The sequence below is a fragment of the Brassica rapa genome, chromosome A05, assembly GCF_000309985.2.
Source record: "Brassica rapa cultivar Chiifu-401-42 chromosome A05, CAAS_Brap_v3.01, whole genome shotgun sequence".
Classification (NCBI taxonomy): domain Eukaryota; kingdom Viridiplantae; phylum Streptophyta; class Magnoliopsida; order Brassicales; family Brassicaceae; genus Brassica; species Brassica rapa.
In genome coordinates, this window is record NC_024799.2 from 24579408 (window position 1) to 24587090 (window position 7683).

At 34.8% G+C, this 7683-nt stretch overlaps 1 pseudogene; it reads right to left on the reverse strand.

The window, feature by feature from the left end:
• Positions 1-742: 742 nt before the first annotated feature.
• LOC103870388 lies at positions 743-5519 on the reverse strand (annotated as a pseudogene).
• Between the last annotated feature and the right edge of the window lie 2164 nt (positions 5520-7683).

A 7683-nucleotide genomic window follows, 5' to 3' on the forward strand; every position in this document is an offset into this window, starting at 1 on the left:
AAATAAATAATTTTGAGAATCAAAAAAATTATTAAAAATATAAACAATTAATAAAACATCCATATACACAAGCTGGTAATTTTGTTTTGTTCAAAAACTTGGTAAATAAGATTTTTAAGATACGTTCTACTAAAAGTAGAATGCGTCTTCAACATAAAATAGTATAGTAGAAAACAATTTCTAAAATAAACACGTTCATCTACTTCTTTTAGAACGTCCATTTTACTATTTACTAAATTTCTAAAAAAGAGGAATGTGCATTCTACTAATCGTAAAGGTATCCACTTTCCTTCCGAATGCATCTTCTACGTTTATAAAGTATTCTAAATTTTAGGGAATGTGTTTTCTACAATGTACTCTTACGTCTACTCAAAGTAGAAAATGTATTCAAAATTTTTATCATTCTTCTAAACTTTTAGAACTCGCCTTCTACGGATAAGAATACCTGATTTTTTGCGAAAATTAATGAAATTTCAGTTAAGGAAATATTATAAAAATCTCCTAAAAATATTTTAACTTCCTAAAACGTGTTATGGTCGATTTTACTTGAAAAAATTAAAGAAAAAATGATTCTCCCTTCTCTTCTTCATCAATCTATGGTTTTCCCATAGTTTTTCTTTTGATTCTTCTCACAAACTCTTGTTCTCTATGATGCATATCTATACCGTTTTTTTTTTTTCGATTGCCTTTCAATTTTTTTTTCATTTTTTCCATTAACTTCTTTTTTAAATTCAAATTAACTTTTAAATTGTGTTTAATTAGATTAAATATAGGGATAGTTTTGGGATTATGAGAAAAATTATACTATTGAGACAACTTCATGTTGGTTTTATACCAAGGGGACAACAACCTTGTTTTTTTGTTCTCTTTTAGCAATTTTCCCAAAAAAAAAACTAGGTTGCTAATACATCTGTTTCGAGTGGTATTGTGGTAACTTGTTCTTTTTTTTATAAACTCGGCTGATCCGATCGGCTCCGGAAGAAACGCATTTAGTGTTACAGAGTGGACTAGCCCGAAAGCATATCACACTGTCTGATTTGAGTTTGTAATACTTTCCGACTAATGCCATAAGTGGACCAATCATCTGTTATGGTTCACCATGTAAACAATTTGGGTCGAAACTTAGACTCAAACTAGCTAAAGTAATGATAATTTAGTTCTCTAAGGATAGTTTTCAAATTTGTAGTGTATAATATTGTTCCCGTGATACTGAAGACCTTTTTTGTTAGACTTTCATTGGTTAGTTTGATTTGGAGTGGTGGCAAAATCTATTTATTTATTTTTGTAAGTCTAAAACTTGCTTTCTTGATTTAGGGTTCCATTTGGATGATTCAGACGTTTCTTTGAATGTCTGCTTGGGTAAACAATTTTCTGGCGGGGAGCTGTGAGGTGTGAGATGTGATAAACCATGTGAATTCTGAAAGCGGTGAAAATGTATTTACTCATGTTGTCTCAACCCACAAGAATTTATTCTTTTTGGTAATCACCACAAGAATGTTTCTCCATGATTATAATGCGAAAAGAATCTGACGGTTGGTAGATGCAACTCTTCTAAAGGTTTAAAGAGGAATCGTAGGTTTTTTCCTTTTCTATATTTTAGTTGAAACCTTGTTATAACAACATTCTTCTAATCGGTTAAATTCGGTTTTAGAGACGCCTATCCGGATATGAGGCTCACACTGGACATAAACTATTTTGTTATGTTCAACACTTTAAGGTTACAATTTTTTAGATAAAAAGCAAGTAAATGGATTAAGTTATCGTAAATATATGATAATTTGCGAAGTTATCGTACAATTAGCATAATCAAGACATAGAAAATGATATAATATCACAAAATAACTAGTCGTCAAAATCAGTAGCGAATCCAAACTAATTTTTGACTGGGTGCACACCATGTAAATTTACCAATAACAATATATGTATATATGAAATTAGGCTGAGGAACACACTATTTTTTGAAAATATTATGGGTGCATGTGCACCCCCTCTCTCCTTACTAGCTTCGCTCAAAATACGATGCTTCAATTCTATTAGTTTATAATTGGCCAGCACAAATTTAAGTGATACGAGCCTAGATAAGTATAAGATAAATGCATGGCTATCAATCACGTTTCTGGTAACAAATCAAACCGCATGCATTTTGCATTGGACAATAAAAACCAATTCAATAACTTCCTCCTCACTTCCTATTGAATCGCTCTTTAGAACAAGTCAATTGCTTGTTTTGTTCATATTAAAAAATTGTTTGTAAACTAAAAATAGAATCAGCATTCTCCCTTAGATATAGGAATCAATTCCCACCGTCTATATTCTCATATTTTGTTTGACTCATTCACTAAATCTTAAATAACAAAAAAAAGAAAAAAATTTCTCTATAAAAGGAATTGTGTTAGATTTTCCTGATCATAATTCACCAACTACTAATTAATCAGACATGAAGATCATGCCGTTGATGTCCATCGCCTTCTTCATACTCTTGATATCATTTCTGGATCCGATCAAAGCTCAAGGTATCGTTGGCTGCGACACTCAACTCGATAAATGCATAACCGCGATGAATAAAAATGAATGGAGTCTCGTGCAAAAAGACTGTTGTCCCAGACTGAGAAAGACAGGCCCTCAACAATGTATGTGTTTGTTATTTAAGTACCCTTCGCTTAAAGCACCTGCTATGAGGCTTATCAAATATTGTCAAGCTCCAACTCCCAAGTGCTAAGAGATTAATATACAATACATTAACAACATTGTTTCGACCGAGCTCGTGGACTAGTTGTGTTGTACTAGTGTCGTTGTTATAATCTGTATTTAAACATGTTTTTAATATATTCAAGGTTTCTTTTGTTATATCGTATGTCATGACATCCCTAGTTGTAGCCTTTCCCGACTACAAACGATTTCTTCATCTATTTTTTGGCATGTGAGGACTCTTCTTTTGCCAAATATGTGAGGACTCCGCCATCATCGGCCTTTGGTTTGTAAATGATGTTTTTTTATTTGCCAGTATTCGGAACATCACAACTTGGCATCGGATATGAAATATGTGGGACCATATTTCTAGATTAATTTTAATAAAAGACTTTGATAATTTGGGATTCATGTAACCTATGTATAATAGTTTATTAAAATATTTGGAGACCAAACGAATGTTTCATCCAGCTACACCAACTTTATCCATAATCAATCCATAACTTTTTATGACACACAAGCATATGTATAACAATTTTCGTTACATATGGTCCAAGTACCAAGTGAAGGATTAGATTTACAAATGTAAGAGATAGCGAAACTCGTATTCGTGAGGCCTTACTTCTATTAATTTGTTCAAAGACGACTCACTTTGCTTCTTCAGCCACTCCATTGCTGTTTCCTTGAGCTGCAAGCAACGTTCTCCTGGTGGTAGCTGCCTGCATATCCACTCAACTAATGTCCCTTCATCATCTGCGAAATCTCGAAGACGCTTGTGCAAGAATCTCGGAATCACAATCTTTTTCCTCCCGGTGATACCTATGGAGGCTTCCAAGTACTCCATTCTTGCTTTGATTAGTTCGTTCACCACATCTTCTGCTGTATAGACTCTCAACTATATCATGCATACACAGATTATTTGTTACTTAAATAATTTTGAAGCAACAATATTTATCAAACCGTGTGCATAAAAAAGAGAGTGAACTTACTGCAGGCGAAGACCAATCTCCACGACAAAGCACGAACATTAGGTTCGGTTCATCGCATCTGAATCCGTACCGTTTGTGTACATCAGTACTTAGAGCTTCCAAGGGTTCGCATGGACTATGCAAGATGGATCCTTCAATATCTAGGGCAGAGAGTTGCGTACCTCCCAAGTCAATAGTTGCCTACAACACAAGTCAATGTGATTTAACTATGAGAAGTTTAACAAGATGACTCTTCTTGTTATGTATTTTATTAAGTACCATTTTGAGAATTGTCAGTAGTTTCTCCTTTGATGAAGGTAGTCCATGTTCCAAAAATCCCTGCAAAAAAAAAAAATTCATGTTTTCAGAACTTGGTTTCAACTAAAGATGTATGTCATGAGTTCTTGGAGCTAGCTAGTTACATTCATGACGCATGCGTTGTAGGTATTGATCCAGAACGCCATCTTCTTCTTGTGATTCAAGAAACTCAAATCGACTTTGCTCAACTTCTCCTTCAAAACCCTACACATGTGTGTGTTTTTATTGAAATCTTCAACAAGCAATCGATCGTGAAGGTGTAGTACTATTTGTAGTAGTGACCCTTCTATAGCGTATTAACAATCGAAATATAGTCTCCACAGATAACTAAGAAGGAAGCTGACACTAAAGTACCTTAGATTGACAAGAGAAGTTGAGCAATCAGATAGACGGCTAACATCAATGCAAGTTCAAGTGATGTGGATGAAGTTCTTGTACTCTCCAATGTCCCTGATACAAGTCCCCATCACAACTCCATAAGGATCAAGATTTGATGCGTTCTGACCATACACTGATTTGCGCTTGAAAGAAGCGTTCTTCAGGTGTGAGAGGCTCAGCTTTGAAACCGTTCTTGACCCTTCTCTCTCGCGATGACTTGTAGAGTTCCAAATAGATTCCCATCAAGCACTTCAACAGATCTTCTGATACTCCATTTGGCGTCATCTCTTGCCCTTTCTTGCTATCTTGCATTCTTGAAAAAGTCGAAGAACGGTGTCTTGGTGAGAAGGGATTGCTCATTTGAATGTACTTGCTATCTTGCATTCTTGAAAAAGTCGAAGAACTGCTGTGTCTTGGTGAGAAGGGATTGCTGCTCATTTGGATATCCTTGAAACCATGAGGATCTTCACAACTCTGTAACTTGGATCTTTGTTTTAGATCTATAGATCTCATCTTTGGAATGTCACTGTCAGGTTCCCAAGGAAGTTGATTCTGCCTCTGTAGTAGTTTCTTAGGAGTAGTCATCATCATCATCCTCTCTTCTCTTTCATCATATTTGGCTTCAAGTTCTTGATTCACTTTCCTCTCACTATACACATCATGTTTCAGGTCTTGGATTTTTTTCTCGAGGCAGGTTATCTCTGCCTCAACCGTAGCAAGCTCCTCTATTATCTCTTGAACCTAAACAACCTCATAAATTATGTTTCATGTCTTTGTTCAAATATTCAAAACGAAGAGTTTTATCTATAAGTAGACTTGCCTCAGGAGGAAGAAGCAGTAAAGAGAGACGAGGCTGAGACATGACTGGTCCACGAAGTATACCTCGTAAGGCCTTGTTGAGTGCTTGCTCCTCCTCTAGCTCTCCTTGCATTTTCATCACATCTCTTTGAAGACGAAGTTTTTGTTTCTTCTTTAGCAAGTCATCACTCTTCTCTTCTTCGCTCTTTATTGATGAGTTTTGACTTACTTGGTTTTGCAATTCCAGGCGGTTTAGACGGCGATGATGATCAAGAAGATCCGCTACACTTTGTTGACCTTCAAGTAAGTCTTCAAGATTCATTTTGTGGTTTCTATGGAGTCTTGAGAAAATATGGTAAGTAACTAACCATGTGTTTAGTGAAGCTATATAAATGAGATCAATGTGGGTATATTAATTAGATCATAAATAACAGTCGTGCCAGCAATTAAGTCATATGATGTTTCATGCATTGGTATTGTTTTTAGGATTAGGAGAAAGTCATCATGATCGTGAAAGCCATTAACACAAAAAGAGGATTGATTCAGGTTAGAAAAGGAAGATTTTAATTTAAAATATAAAAGTTTTGATTGGTAACATGAGTTATATATATATATTTTTCTTTTTCTTTTTTTTAGTTATATTTTATTTGAGTCATGAGTTATACTGATAACTCAAAAAATATTGCCTCCTTTGTGAGGCTTTACTGTAATATCATGGACCCGTTCAATATCATCACTGTAATCTTTCTATTATACAATCTTGAAACCACTAGGACCAAAATCTTGTCACCCATTTTAAACCCATATCTTTGAGTCGAATCCTTCGAATGGTATTGGATTTTGTATAGGTAAGATATTAGTCCAGGACATCAGAGACGTGCGGCTTCACAAACTTGAGACTAACTTGGGATCATTTCAAGGTACATCTGCAGTAAAGGTATTTGCTTCTTCTTGACATTACCTTCATAACATCTCAAGAGTCAAGAGTGTGATTATGCGAACAGCCATATTAAAAATTAAAAATGCAAGATCCCTAATGTATCGGCAATAGAAGTAAACCTAGTCCGCCTCGTTTGTGAGAAGAGCCTTTAAAGCGTTTTATAAGCATTACAAGCCGGAGGCTAATGCATACAGAGACAGTAGAAGTAGTAGACAACCTCGTGAAGCCAATAATGAACCAAGGGTAAAGCCATTCACATTGCCCACGCATTTTCTTGTCTTTTCGTTTTAAAAGAAATCTAACACAAACCTCAACTGTGTTTTACAGAGACCTCTAAGGTAACAGTAAGGAGTTTATATGTCCTTGCCTAAGTGAGAAGAAGTCAGGTATCTTCTGTGCCAATATTTATAGAGCTCCCTGAGAACTGAACACCCAGAGCATCTATCTTTGTGTCTTAATATATGCCTTGATTCTCCTATTGTGAATTGAAGATGAATTCCCATAATGTTGCATTTCAAATGTGGACTAAACCAAGGTCAGAACAATATTTAGCAGCACCATATTTATTTTCAAAACCTATCAACCCTACGGCGATGTAATAATTTTAATTATGAAAAGTATATATCAAAATTGAACTACTGATGAACTTGAATCAGTCATAGGGGACATTTATGATGGTTCTGTCTTCTGAAGGACTAAGTTTTATACATTCTTAATACTAGTTATATGTTTACCCGAAACGATAATTTTCTCTAATGAGAAAAACTGATGCCTTAATAGTCTGCCTTTTTCAAAAGGAGAAATACAAATTGGATCAAATTACTAGAAGATGTGACAAATTAGATGAACCTGGTTGTTGATTTCTATCAAGACTGATTCAAGAAGCAAAGGATGTAGATTATCGTAATGCTTTGAAATTGAGCCTGCATCAATCAAAGAGCGAGGAATGTTACCGTATGTTGGAAGAGACTGAACCAAACACACGGTGTCTCATGTTGTAGAATCAATTGCCCCATGTGACCAGATGTAAAAGCCTAGATTATGTTTTATCATGCATGAGTGTTTCTCTAGTTAGGCAAGAAAGTCAAATAAGATCTAGTATTAATGTCTAAAATAAACACGCTATTATTATCTTGCCTGAAAGAGACTGCAAGCAGCCCACAGAGATAAATATTGGAAAGGAGACCTAGTCAAAGTGCTTTTTGTCTATTACATTACATGTAGAGAGATATAAAGATATGTGAAGTAGTTTTTTTTTTTGAAACTAATTATGTAAAGTAGTTGCATATATATAACCAGTGCAACGCAAGTTTGGTCGACATTTTGGTTTTCAATAATTTGTAACACGACACGTACGTTGGAAAAACATTATAATAGAGAAAGTCATGATGAGTAGTTGAGGATATTTCTAATGCTATGGATGAATATTAAACATTTGTATGGTTTGGTCTTGAGTCACTATAACATTATATTGGGAAATGCAATACGTTACCTTATGATCCATTCTCGAAAATTTCAATTTTTAAAAAAGAAAAGTTGATCATGAACCGGCGGCCTCATATCCATAATTACTTTTTAAAACATTCATAATTA